A 14,049-nucleotide genomic window follows, 5' to 3' on the forward strand; every position below is an offset into this window, starting at 1 on the left:
CAGCGTGACGCTCTTTGAGAATAAAGAAAGGCGGAGAGGTTGAAACGCTCGCTTCAACAATGCTATAAAACACCTGGGAAGTAATATGTACAGATCTCTATACAGTTCTTTATGTTTTACTATTTCTCCTTTTTTCTCTCCTTCTTTTTCTTCTTAGTAGTAGTAGCAGTACTGCCAGGGTCAGCATTAGTGTAACAGAGCCACACATATTTGTATATATGAGCTACATTTTCGTTTTTCATTTATGGTGCACATAAATCGACAATACAAATACAAAGAAATACAAGGAACAAAGAAGGTATAACAGCTATATAATGTATACATAATGTAAACTGTATATTTAAATGTAGTGGTGGTAACACTTCTGCCTTCTACACTGTAGACTGGGGTTCAATCCCTGCCTGGGTAAGCGCCCTACACTATACAAATAAGAGACCTTGGGCAAGACTCCCAATGCTACCTTTGCCTACCTGCGTAAAATGATCGAATTGTAAGTCGCGTCTGCCAAATGCCATAAATGTACAAAATCACCGTCTAATCCAAATCTTGTATCTCTGAAATGGCAGCTTTACAGAAGAAGGAAAAAGATTCTTGACTTTTAATGTAGTGAAATATTATTTAAAGTTATTCTGGATTCTGGACTATTTCTCTTGGTCCATTCATTGTGACATTTGGACACAATGTAAAAAAAGAAAAGAAAAAAAAACATAAATGGAGTCTTATCCCAATGACAACAGTATAAAATATAAAGGTTATATACAGTATAGCAGCATCTGTAAACAGGCACATCTCTCCGCATATCTGTAATCAGTGAGTTATCAAAATATTCCTATTTTATAAATACCTGATTGACAAAAATGTTGAAGATCTCTGCATGAAGTGTATGATTTGAATGAAACTTATGCAATCTAACACATGAAACAGAAATCAGAAACAAACTTGAGATTTGCATTACTCCAAAGCTACAATAACCTAAGACTAGTTTGGAAATACAATTGAAGTATATCTTGTGTAATTAATATAGACATAGCAGCTGTGACTTTGGTGAGTGCACATATTAGTAGTATTAGTACTGCAAAAGTGCACAGTGTACTAATAGTTTTAATAGCACAATAATTGGCATGCTCCCATAAAACTGTCCTGCGTGAGGTCAAAAGACAAATTAGGAAAAGAAAACTTCAGCAAATTATGGGATGGTACAGTCTGCTGGTTTATGGACACAATATACAGACACCTCAAGATTTTACAAGACATTCATATGTTCCCGTTTCCTGCACAGGATAACTGCAGTAAGAGAGGTGTTGAAATGCCACAAACCCCCCTCCCTCTAGACATACACAGTCTAGAATGTCTCTTTAGCGCTCGCTTACAAACAAAAATGACTGGCCGCAGAACACAGTGTGTCCAGCAGGGGAGTGGGAGAGTCTAAAAAACACATTTAATATACATTACATGTCCAAAAGTTTGTGGACAACTGCTTGTCCATCTTTTCTTCTGAAATCATTGGTAATAATATAGATCTTTTACTGCAGTAACAGCCTCTACTCTACTGGGAAGCCTGCACTAGATGCTGGTACACTGTTGTCAGTATTTAATTGCGTTTAGCCATGAGAGCATTAGTAAGGTCAAGTACATGTTGGACGATTAGATCTAGATCTCCACTCAACTCATCTCAAAGGCTCTGCATGGAGCTCCATCACTGTAATGCACAGTCCACTGCTGTGGGATTTATACCCCTCTAGCTGGTGACTGGCATTGAGCATGGTGGCCTTAGGCTCATGTGTGGCTGCTCCAGAGGCTCCCATTCTATTGGCGATACTTTTCAGTTGAGACTATACAAGCTGTGTGTGCACACCTGTGTCAGCAATGAGTGCACATTCAAGGAGCTGAATGCACTATTGGAACAGTCCACCTACACCTAACGTAATCTGTCAAGTTAGAAAAATCAGATCTGAGCAAAATATTGACATTTAGCCATGAGGCTTGTAATGTGAATGTAGTCAAAATGACTTAGATCTGATCTGAAAAGACCAGATTTGCATATCTACACAGCTCTGCAAACATCAGATCTGTGCAGATTAAGGCAAAAATTGGATTTGTGCTGCTTCAGCCTGGTAATGTGAACGTGATGTAGTGTAAGCAAAGGCTATTGTGTTTTTCTGAAGTCCCATTTTTTTACTTCTACATTCTATAAGGAGTCCTACAAGGCTCAATCCTGGGTCCAGCTTTATTTAATACATATATATCAAAGATCTCACTGCCTCACCTCAGACTTTTACGATTTTGTACTGTTTACGATTTTGTACTGTTCAGCCGAATCTGCTCATGCAGCAACAGATAACGCCTTGCAGACTGCTCTGACACACATTTATTCTAAATGTCAAGAAAAAAAGTTTATGCTGCTTTCCAGATCTTCAAATATTGATTTTAATCCTCTGACTATTACTACCCTGACAGAATCCAGCACTGAGTGAGTCACAGAGTATAAATAAACTGGCATTTGTCTGGATGATAAACTCACACTGAAGTCTCATATTAATAAACTAGTCAAAGGTTTGTAGCCATCTGCAGACAGACTGTTATTGTTTTAGTTGAGTTTAATGTTTCCTTTCTCCTTTTTATTGAATTTTATTATTATTTAATTATTAAATTTTTTCTTCCCAATCTATGTTTTTCTGAGAGAAAATACAGGAGGGTGGATTGATATATTGATTGACTGACTGTAAAGAAATCAGTGTCACTTAGGTTCTATACATTTCTACAGTGCCCCAATTTCACATCAGACCACTCTGAATTACTGTTTACTCAAAAACTTAATCACATCAGAAATTTCAGAAAAATCAGTGGAATTCCCCTTTCATTTTTTTCTCATGTACCCAGAGGGAAGGCATAAGTCTATCACTCAGCTGGTTATACAGCAGTTTAATAGAGTAACAGCTGAAGGAAGTGTGGAGGTTTCAGAGGTTTATTACTCTAATCCTCTCTGCTCTGATGGCTTAGGGGGCCTGCCCAAAATCAGCCGAGGTGCAGGGATAGCCTCCGTCAGGACCCAAATAGGAACTAACTTCAAATAAACATGTCAGCGCTCGCTATAGTGGGACATGGCTTGCTTGGATTATACTTTATCCATAATTTCTAAATATTTTTGAGGAAGCACTGACCAAAACCATTTCCTTAACCACAGTCTGGAGCTTCTAAAACTGGTTGGCTATGGTCAGTGTCTACAGCTTCTGTGGACATTAAGAAATATACAATGTGTATATTGTACTAAATCCTGTTGGCCTTCAGCCTTTTTAGTCTGTGCGAGGCCTTGGAATTATATGGTGTATGTACCGCACTAATCACTTATTGATTGGCTGTATAAAGTGTGGTAGGGGATGCTATCAGAGGCTTTGTCTCTTCGTGAATAGAGGTCAATTACTAGTTGCTCTCTTGACCTTCTGTGCCCTTGCAAACCACAGGGCAATTTTAGGAATCATTATATTCACATTATCCGGGGGTTAAAATGACCATGTGCATCCCAATACCCTTCTGAATGTGAAATCTGTGAGAAAACCTGTGAAGAGCTCAAGACTGATAAACATTTTTGTTCATTTAAAGTGAACCATTTTACAACTGTCACTAGTAAAAGCAATTTCCATAGCTAGTGTATATATATATATATATATATAAAGCTGGTGATTTTACACTAAAAGGAAAAGTGTTCAAAATTTGATTGTCCATACAATGGACCCAAATGGACCCATTTTGAGGGCCCATATAATGGGAAACCACATTTTCTTTTTTCTTTTTTTTTTTAATAAAAAATAAAGTTTGATGCAGAATTTAAGGTTCCCAACATACTGTTCACTGCTCAGTTTACACAGTCCCCATATGGAAAATAAGCTGCAAAAACAGACTATTTTCAATACATTGAATACAGTCCATTCATATATATCTGCCTATTCAGCCTGCAGCATTCATGATGACGTTATTATGAGTATGTAATCTTGAACTTCTTTTGAATGAGGCACAATACAACACAGCCATTCAGAACAGAGGTCATTTACATATAGTAGTCCTAAAGGCACAGCATTATATGAGCAGTATTATATGGGTCCTTTAAACAGTCTATTAAAAGGCCCATATAATATCAAACTAGATTTTACTCACTTTTTTGAGATAAAAGAGTTTGATGTAATATGTGAACACTGTTAGAGCTTCAAAATGTATTACTCACTTCCCAGTCTGTATATGGAAACTAAGCTGTAAAAACAGCCGAATTTGAATTAATTGTTTTTGTGATGTCACAAAAACCATATGCATTTACGTACATTCAGCCTACAACAGTTTATCTCCACCCATTCATGATGAAGTTATAAGGAGTGTTTCAGTCTGGACTGCTTTTTGAATGAGGTGCAATACAGGGCAGCCAATCATTATAGAATTCTTTTACATATATTATTCTTACAGGCAGAGTAACAACAAACAGCCTGTGTAATATGGATAAAGAAAGATTGGAAAAGTCATGTAAAAATGAATTGAGGTATATCGTATGAGGTATATCACCTGCTGGGAAACAAACAAGTACTAGAAAAATGTAGGACATAGGCCCTTTAATGTAATGAATGTGCATTTGAAGCAATATCGGACCTTTTCTATTGGTCTAATTGTCTTGTAAAGCTTGCGTGTTTTCATAGTATTAAAAAGGAAGAATAATTATAATAAACAGTTACAAGGTTTCATATATCAATGACAATATGTAATGTAAAGTGTATGTATAGGAGATGTGGTAATGCGTATTGTAGTCAAGATCCTGTGATCCATTTTTAGAAAAGCAGCACATATAAATTTAGGGCAAGATTTCCTTCCAAGTATATCGTCATACACTTGGCACTTACATTCTAATCTGAGTGTACTAATCTCATACAGTGCAACCCATTTTACAAGCCCATAAACACCCACATTCTATTATCCTGTCTGATGCACTTTCTATTCTTGTCCGTAGGGTTCATCTACTATCACTTACAGCGCATTGTCTCCGCAGCTGGCCGGCCTCTTCTGTGCTGGACGGTCCACTCTGCCCGCACTCAGACAAGACTCCAGCCCAGTGCACAGCTGCTGAGGAAAGGCCAGTGGCTGAAGCATGGTTAACAAAGCCACATCTATAGTGCAGGCTATAAGTAATTGGACAGTCGATTCAACCTGAAACAGAGGGTCTGTGTATAAAAAAGGCCTGTGATTTCAAAGAGGTATATTATATAAATTTATATAAAGATATAAATGCAATTGTGTGCAAATGTTTAAACACTCCAGGTCAAATGACATGTTTTGCTGATTTTCTAAGTGAAAATAAATTAGGATATCTTATAATGGGGACCAACTTAAAGGGTCCATATTGTACATTTTCTAAAACATTGCCTAAAACATTCATCTTTCCATGATTTTACATTTATTTTCTAACTTCTCATCTCCCCCTAGTATTAAACTGACTTTTTTGTTACTGTGCCTGTTAGATTGATATATGCAAATTAACTCTTTTCTGATTGGCTGCCCTGCATTGTGTCTCATTCAAAAAGCAGTCCTCTAAGTTAGTAAGTGTGTGAATGGATGGGGCTAGACTGCTTTAGGCTTAAAAATGATTGTATGTAACTGCTGTTTTTTGTGTCATCACAAAAACAATGAAAACAGTATCAGTAAATCAGTTATCAATAAATAAGCAGAAATTGTGTATTAAAACCTACAGAAGCATGATTTCTGAATAAAATTGTATTCAGACACACATGCATCTCTTTAAACCTTGAATGTGGACTTCAATTCCTTATAACCATATAACTAAACATATTGTTGTTGCCCTTTTTTTAATCTCATAACTCTTTTCAATTGTCATAAATTATTTTCTTAGACATAATGAAAATGCTCACTTTTACATACTTTGAACATTTCATGACAAATGGGCCAACAGAAATGCTATTAAAAATGACCATAAGATCTCTTTTCATTGGACATCAGGAGCAGGTGTGGAGAGAGAGAGCAGTCTTTTATTTCAAAGGCAACGCAACAATTACTCGCCTTATCAGCTAATTAAAGAGCATGCTCGTCGGGAGTTTTCAGGTTTTCCTTTGCTTTCCTTTTACTTTCACTTTGCTCCGCTCTCACGTCTCCACTGGTCTCCTTTTCTCTGGGCTTTGCAACCTACTGAGAAAAGAGATATATAGCTATAGTTATAAGTAGGCTGGTACAAACAAGGCACAAGTGAGCATTATCAGCTAGTTCGACATGACTGGCTCTCCATCCTGCATGTGACTCTCAGCTACACCCCCCTCCTCCACACCCAGCCATGCCTTATGGACCTTGCTTTGTGCAGTGGGGCTCAGTCATGCCACAACAGAAAATATGTCTTTTTATGCTGAAGCTTTAAGATTTCCCTTCACTGGAATACAATGAAAAACAACCCCATACCATTATCCCTCCTCCACCAAACTTTACAGTTGACACAATGCAGTCAGGCAGGTAATGTTCTCCTGGCATTTACCAAACCCAGACTCATCCATTAGACTGCCAGATAGAGAAGCATGATTCATCACCTCACCGAATACATTTCCACTGATCCAGAGTCTACTTTACACCACTCTGTCCAACACTTGGCATTGTGCTTGGTAATGTAAGACTTGCCTGTAGCTGCTCAGCCATGAAAACCTATGTCATGAAGCTCCCAGTACAGAGTTTTTGTGCTGATGCTACTATGCACCTCAGCATTTGGTGACCCCGCTCTGTAACTTCGGTTCACTGCTCCGTAGCTGAGTTGCTGTAGTTCCTAAATGCTTCCACCTTTCACTATTACCACTCACACTTTGTCATAAAATATGTAGGAAGGAAGAAATTTTGCAAACTGACTTGTTGCAATGGTGCCATCCTATTAGGCTCAAGTTCAGTGAGCTCTTTAAAACGACTAAATATAACTGACTCTAATATAATGTGTAATGATTTTATACTCATATTATAAACATGTAACACGTCTGGTCACATTAATACTGCAGGCAATGCAGGACTAGGATTGGGAAGCAAATGGCCTGAACAAAATGGCCCAGCAGTGAGTAAATGGTTAGAAAGCTTCATTGTGAAAGGGGGGCTAATGCGTTAACACTCTAGCGGACCCATTTCCAGCATGACTGACCAGCACTGTGACAGAATCACGCAAAAACATCCGACACAGGCCAAAAAGGCATCGGATAGCAGGGATTAGGCCGCAAAAACACAGGAAAGAGTCTGCCTGCATTGTGGCAGAGTGAATACAGCAGGTCGCATTACCACAACTTATCAACTCCACATGTAGATACATGTCGTCTAAACATTGGTGTGGCTGTTATCAATCGAGCCCAGGTTATCTAGGAGTGGTCGCGCTCCAAGCGGCCGACACAGTGGCTCTTTTCATGTGATGGACTCGTACAAAGCCTGCAGTGGAGCTTTACTTCTCCCCTAAGCACCTTCCAGGGAAAACAAGCAAGCTCTTATTCCATACCATCTATTTTAATTAAAAAGAGGAGGCGGACATCAGATGATGCTGTGCCGTATCAAATGTGGGGAGGAGAAAGCGGCAGGGAGAGAGTGTGTGCTGTCCTCTGACCTTGTTTCTCCATTCCCAGCCATCTGTTTTGGCCACCGTCAAAAGCCTCTTTGGTGGTGGGGCTCATGCCCTCTCTCTCTCTCTCTCTCTCTCTCTCTCTCTGCTTCCTCCATGCTTAAAGGACATTCAATCTTGTGTCTGATACACACTGCTCCATGACACCTTCACACAAGAGGGGCTTTGTGCTCCAGGAGAGTCTGCCTGGAAGGGATTGCAAACTTACTTGCACATGAACACACACATAAAGACCCATATGAGAATATATGTACATGTATATGCATACATAAGCGCACACAGGTGCGCATACACACTTATTCATATACAGACACATATGCGCATATATATATATATATATATATATATATATATATATATATATATATATATGCCTGAGAGCACAGTCCTTGGGAGTGTACAGTGGCCTGTATGTGGCCATTATGGGCAAATGATGGACAAATAATTTTTAAGGAGATATTTCTGAGGAGATTAGATAACCTAGATATCCTAACAACCATGCTAGACCAGCCACCAAAACCATCATAATCAGATAAACGGTACTTAAAGATGTTAATCTGCTTCCTACTGCAGTAATAATATGTCATTTTCAGTGGTATAAACCAATTAATGGCTGTTTTGATTAGAGATTAAATAAATGAAAGGTGGTCTCTGACTTTTGCACTGTACTGTACATTCACACATAACAGACACACACACATACATACACACTCTAGTAGAGGGTCTCTTGAGCTGTAAACTCAGTTACCAGGATACAAATGGCACACACCCATGTTTACCCTCACACACACACACACACACACACATACACATACACACTGCTTCTCCTCTTGAGAATACAGCTGACAGAAAAATCTAATGAAGCACATGAAGATCATAAGATCTGTGGCTGGTGTGTCTGAGATTTTTGGCAGCCTCCGGTCGCCAAGGCAGCACAACAGTATCCTCCAGGCCTGTGCAGGTGCTACACACACCTGGTTACAACACATCTGCTCTGAGCTGAGAGAGGAGCTGACCAATGAGGAGAGTGTCCACAAAGTCAAAGGCAATTACAGGAAATATGCGACATATCCCATGCTGAGTCTTATGATATTGGTCATATTTAAGTTGGGCATGTGATTTTCCACTTTGGATCTAATGCACTTTGAAGCCCCATAGAGATCATTTTAGGACAGATTTCATATGCTGAGCATTATGCTTGTACTTACCATGCACTCTATTCCATCTCCCTGTTTCTTTTTCCTTGTGAAAGAAAAATACATTAATAAATTATGAAGAAATTATGAAAAAATGATAATTCAACAGCTTTCTTATCCAAACTGTTGTTTAAAGAAAACATTGTTTGGGTGAGTAGAAAACAGATAGTTCTAGTTTTAAATTATATATCCAGATATGATCACAGATATCAACTGGTCATTTGCAAAATCATAAGTGACAATCATATCATACAATAAAATGCTTTTCTCAGCACTACTCCCTCCACCAAGAGGAGAGCTCCTAAACGGTAAACTCGTGTACAGGGGTACAGCCTGCTCCAAACTGTTGCTACAAAGTTGGAAGCAAATAACTGCCTAAATGTATTTGTATGCTGTGGCATAAACATGATCCTTCACTGAAACTGAGGAGCCAACCTTGAAAAACAGCCATAGAACATTATCCCTCCTCCACCAAACTGTTGGCACAATGCAGTCTGGTAAGAGTACTCCTGGAATCCCCCCAGACCAGTGAAGCAGGATTAATCACTCCAGAGAACATATTTACTGCTCTAGATGCCAGTGGTGGTGTGCTTTGCACAACTCCAGCTGACTCTTGACATAGCACATAGAGATCCTAGGCTTGTGTGCAGCTGCTTGGCTGTGTAAACCCATTTCGTGAATCTGCTGAAGTGCTGCTGACCTAGCTGGCCTGAGGTGGAAATTTGACGGACATAGCAACAGTAACTAAGGGAGACAGGACTTTTGAAAATGCATAATTGACCTGGTCTGTCCAAAGAAGCATCCTCCAAACTGGAAATTTTTTTATTGTTCCATTAAGATTGTCCTACCTAGAAACACTTGCTGCAGAAGAATACATTTGTAATTGACATTAATATGTCAATTGAATTCTGTATTAATGAGAAAGTTTTTAAAAACACTGTGTTGTTCATGAAATGAACAGGTTGGTGCTTTGCAAACACTGCCTACTGTAAACCGGCCCATAACTGAGCTACGCTGTGTTTAAATTTGTTTCCGTGAAGTCATGAGAACCAATTAAGCTACAGCAGTAGCTTAGCATCCATTTAACCTACAGCAGTTTAACCCTGCTCATTCACAGTGAAGTTATAAGTAATGTTTCATCTGATGAGTGTTTTTTGAATGAGGCACATTTCAGGACAACCAATCAGAACAGAGATCATTTATCTGATACCAGCCTTAAAGGTACAGTAACATAAATGATTCTAAGGTATAAAAAGAGAACAGAAACACAATCACAAACATGAATTATGATCATTTTTGATATACAAACATGAAATCACACGAAGAGTGACAAAATAAAATACATGAACAATTTAGGATACAGGAGTTTCACTACTTAGAATTGTAATTTTATTATTGATACCAAATTATTTATTGAACATTAGTGTGCATTGATAAAATGTGAGGGATGTGTTTTTTTCCTGTGGTATCCTCAAACTGGTCACAATCTGTATTGTGGTCGGTGTGTGAGTTTGCAGGATGTAGAACATGTGTGTATTTGTGGGCATGTTTCTCATGTCATGTTATGTAATTTCATAGGCATGTCAAAAAACAGAACAAATGAAACATTATATCCTTACTTGGCGGGCCGCCAGCGCTCTGGTGCTCTCTTCATGTCTCATGTCTGCTTGTCTACATGCAGGACGAGGGCCGGTGGGCAAAGAGGCCTTGACCTCGGCCACCTGGTTTGTGTGAAGCGAGCCTGAACGCTGGTCATATCCTCTGGGAGGTCCTACTAGTCACCCATACAGTGCACAGTGACACTGGGTCAGCCACCTGCACTCACGCACCCCCCCCACACACACGCACCCTCCTCCACATTGTACTTCCTTTCTTTCCTGGATCTGAGAATTCAACATTGGTTTGTTCACCTGAATGAAGAGAAGAATAAGTAGAACAACAACCCACAACAACAACAAGGGAAAGTATATGTATGTATAACGGTTGCTTGTCTAATGTTTATTTGTGAATTATTCCTGTTTTTACACATAAAAGCAAAAAAGCGACATCTTTTCTTATTGACTTGATACATTAAGCAAGCCTGTAATAATGGATCTTACATTTAAATCATCTTTGGGCCACAATCAAGAACAAACAAGAACAGTTTGGAAAATAAATTAATCATTATTAATGTGTTTCTCTGTATTGCAAATGTACTTAAATTGTTAGCATACCGTTACTTAATGTTAACAAAACTACTTATATTCTCTTACCTAATTGAAAAGAATTAAACCTTAGTTAGACCTTTTCAAAAGAAGGCACAGTGTCCCCAAACATTTGACTGCCAATCTACATTGTAGCATGCAGCTGGGATACACATCAGCGTCAGCGATACATACGCATGCAGCTCTGGCTGAAGCTTTCAGTCCTTGTTTTTCCACACACATCAAGAGAAATCCCGGTATTCCCTCATCCTCTTCCCTATTCTCTCCAGGGAGGTGCACAGCATATGAGCTTCATGTTTAATGCATGAGTGCAGCAGTGAGAGGCAAGCCTCCATTCTTAAAGCACCATATAGCGGCTCGGGCCAGGGTCTCTGTAGTAATTATAAAATCTAATGGCTCTTTTTGGAGGAGTGCGGTGGATTGCTTTCACTTGAAGTGCGGGTGCCAAATGTGTGTGTGCTGTTTCATTATCCTGAGGCGTCCCCCGGGGTGGCGGAGGTGTCAGAAAGACAGCTGTCACCTCTGTTGAGGGCCGGACCACCGGGTGGCCTCTGTCTGGTACTTACACACTTTCAGTGCTGTTGATTCTTATCAGACTGAGAAAAGAAGGGCTCTGTGTCAGAGTAAGAACTAAAGGTGTTTAAGAATCCATAAATAATTACGGTGTAAAGTGGGAATCCTTCATCATTATTATAGATTTGATTTTCTCATAATTTTCTCATCATTTTTTTCACTACACCCACTATCGCACCACACTGATTTGCACCCTTATTTAAAGAAATAATTCAGTGAAAAATCTTTTTCACACAGTTTCCCTCTTACCCCAGAAGTCAATCATCCAAGACAAGTACAGTTTCTGAAATTTGCTAGTGGAGCTGCTGAGACTAGTGTAGTTAACTAGTAATGTAAGCTTTTGTTCAACAATTACCATAAGGCCTGAATCATCACACTGTTTCCTCAAACTATGTCAAAGTAGTTAAGTAATCTCAGACAGACTTGCTTATGTTGTTTCTGACTCTGTATGACCCACTTTAAACTCTAAAAAACATTTTTTTTAATTCAAAGTTTCTATTTAAAAACTATCAAGTGTTTATCTGTGCAATGATATTTAGTTCATTTATCCTGTATATCATACAGTGTTAGAAACTGCACAGTTATAGCTGAGATGAACTAAATGGCCCAGGTCACGGAAAACCATTTTACTTTTTGAAAACAAAAATTTGATGTGGTGACTCACTCCTCAGTCCATATACAGACAACTGCTTAAAGTGGTGTACTTTGAATTAGTTGTTTTTGTGATGTCACAAAAGCCAATATCATTAAATATACATATATGCATATTCAGCCTACAGCTGTTTAGCCCATTAATACTGAAGCTATAAAGAGTGCTTCAGCCCAGACTACTGAAATTTACATGTATCAGTCTTAAAGTCAGTGACAAAAGCAGTCTGTTTGACTCGAAAGGATGAAGAGAGTTTGGAAAATGGTCATTTAAAAATGAATTCTGGCAGTTTTTTTGTACCAACATAAACATCCTAAGTAAATCTCAGAGAAAAACATAAAATAGAAGAAAAATGTAGGATATGGGCTCTTTAATGTGATGTACTATGCAGTTCTACAGTGGTAATTGATGAAGAATAAACTTCAGATCAATTAACTACATACATCTAAATAAATAAACAAGCAAATTTCAGAAGCCAACCATGTCGTGGGTGTCATTTAAGGTCAGAAAAACATTTAACTTCTTCCATTGAAGTTGAAAACTCACTAATGTATGCCTTATGCTGCAGTTATAACTAAAGGTGAAGTGGAGTTCAGTGTCTTTTGTGTCCATAAAGAGCTATTTTTCATGTAAGTGTGCATCTTTGATCATTATTTGACCATTGTAACTTTGATAATGTAGAATCTTATCTTTATAGTCATAGCTGCATCATACTGCTTTGATGTAAGTATGAATTTCCTCTGGATGCAGTTTAATTTATGGATGTCTTTTGTATTGACTTGTTCTACAGTATTGACTTTCGGTGGAGTGGCTAACATCTCATAATCTCGTAAACAGAAATGTATTAAACTGGTCATTCAAAGATATTGAGCAATACAATAACAAAATCAACTGCACTAAAAATGCATTTGTAGCAGTAATGATCGAGGATTCACATTAAATATAAGCATTGTTAAATGAACTGTTACAGTATTCATTTACATGAATTACATTACACCGAATGCTGAATTATGCCAGAATCTGATGATGAAGTGCCATCCACAGCACTAGCCTGTCAATCGCATCCACACTGATAACGCCTCCTGCAGTCTCCTCAGCCCCTGGCACAGAGCCAGACTATTCATGAAGTGAATTCATCATGTCCATTACTCACTCTCTCTGGCGGATATAATGCAATAGCTCACAGCCCTCCCAGGCAGGCTTGTTGTTAACATTGTTCTGTAGAACAACCCTGAGACAAGCACTGTGCAGACTGCAGCCCATACAGATCACCGCCTTATTCCTCATTAAAGGGATACTTCACTTCAGCATTTCTCAACCTGATCTCTATCTGCCACATCACGATTGCATCATTAAAGACCACAGACAAAATTTTCTGTACTTAGAAAAGTAAAATCCATTAACATGAAAGTCACTTGTAGTAGATGAAGCCATTGGGAAGTTGCTAAATTCTGTGTATGAATGTTTGAAATATGTGACATTATATTACAACTGATATGGTCCCTCCTGCTTAGCCAAGCTGGTTTATGCTGGTCTGAGGCTGATTTAGCGGGTCACCCAGAATGGTCATGCTGGTTGACCAGCATACCGGCAATTGAAAACATATGGTGCTATTCTTCTGGGTTGGTGTTCTGAGCAGGGGTAACAGCACAGGTCTAGGATGAATATCTTACCAAAGCTGTTTTCTTAACGCTTCATGAACTTCATGAAATTCTTGAACTTTTACATATTGATGCAACACAGTACAAAAGCAGTTCTAGTTACCTTTGCTAACATTTTTTGGTATGTGTGTGTGTTCAGGCATTG

Source organism: Pygocentrus nattereri, chromosome 20 (assembly GCF_015220715.1).
Source record: "Pygocentrus nattereri isolate fPygNat1 chromosome 20, fPygNat1.pri, whole genome shotgun sequence".
NCBI classification, from domain to species: Eukaryota; Metazoa; Chordata; class Actinopteri; order Characiformes; family Serrasalmidae; genus Pygocentrus; species Pygocentrus nattereri.